At 44.6% G+C, this 558-nt stretch overlaps 1 non-coding gene across 1 annotated transcript; it reads left to right on the top strand.

Moving 5' to 3' along the window:
• Positions 1 to 116: 116 nt before the first annotated feature.
• LOC117112083 lies at positions 117 to 235 on the top strand. Its single transcript, XR_004445976.1, has one exon. It is a non-coding gene; the product is annotated as a 5S ribosomal RNA (ribosomal RNA).
• Positions 236 to 558: the final 323 nt, after the last annotated feature.

Below are 558 nucleotides of genomic sequence, written 5' to 3'. Positions count from 1 at the left end.
CAGAGGAAATCCCCGCCAGACAAGCGCGCGTTGATATGAAACGTCATCAATCACAGAGCTTCAGGTTAATTATGCTATATGCCGAGATTAACTATGAGTGGAAATACCACTCACATGTCTACGGTCATACTACGTTGAAAACACCGGTTCTCGTCCGATCACTGAATTTAAGCAACGTCGGGCCCAGTTAGTACTTGGATGGGTGACCGCCTGGGAATACCGGGTGCTGTAGACTTTTTACATTTTTCCTCCAAATTTTAAAGTAGGGGTGCGTCAGAGTCCACACGAACTCGGGCACACATAGTTGGGGCTGAGGTGCAAACATTTTGAGAACATGGACCTCTAAGTGCCCGGAAATTGCACTCTCATACCTTAAAAATCATACAGGTACTTGTTCATATCAACAATACGCAATTAATTCGCTGGTGTTGGTGTTAGGCCGGTTCGAGGATCGTTTGAACAAAACGGCAGTCTTCTTCTGTCTAAAGCATCCTAGTTAGTGCCGTAGTAAAACGGTTGGTTTATTGTTCAACACCGGTGTTTGTAAAAAATGTACTG

Source organism: Anneissia japonica, unplaced genomic scaffold (assembly GCF_011630105.1).
Source record: "Anneissia japonica isolate Jap-2015-1 unplaced genomic scaffold, ASM1163010v1 scaffold2107_len626_cov90, whole genome shotgun sequence".
NCBI lineage: Eukaryota > Metazoa > Echinodermata > Crinoidea > Comatulida > Comatulidae > Anneissia > Anneissia japonica.
This window is presented reverse-complemented; position numbering and strand designations above follow the sequence as displayed.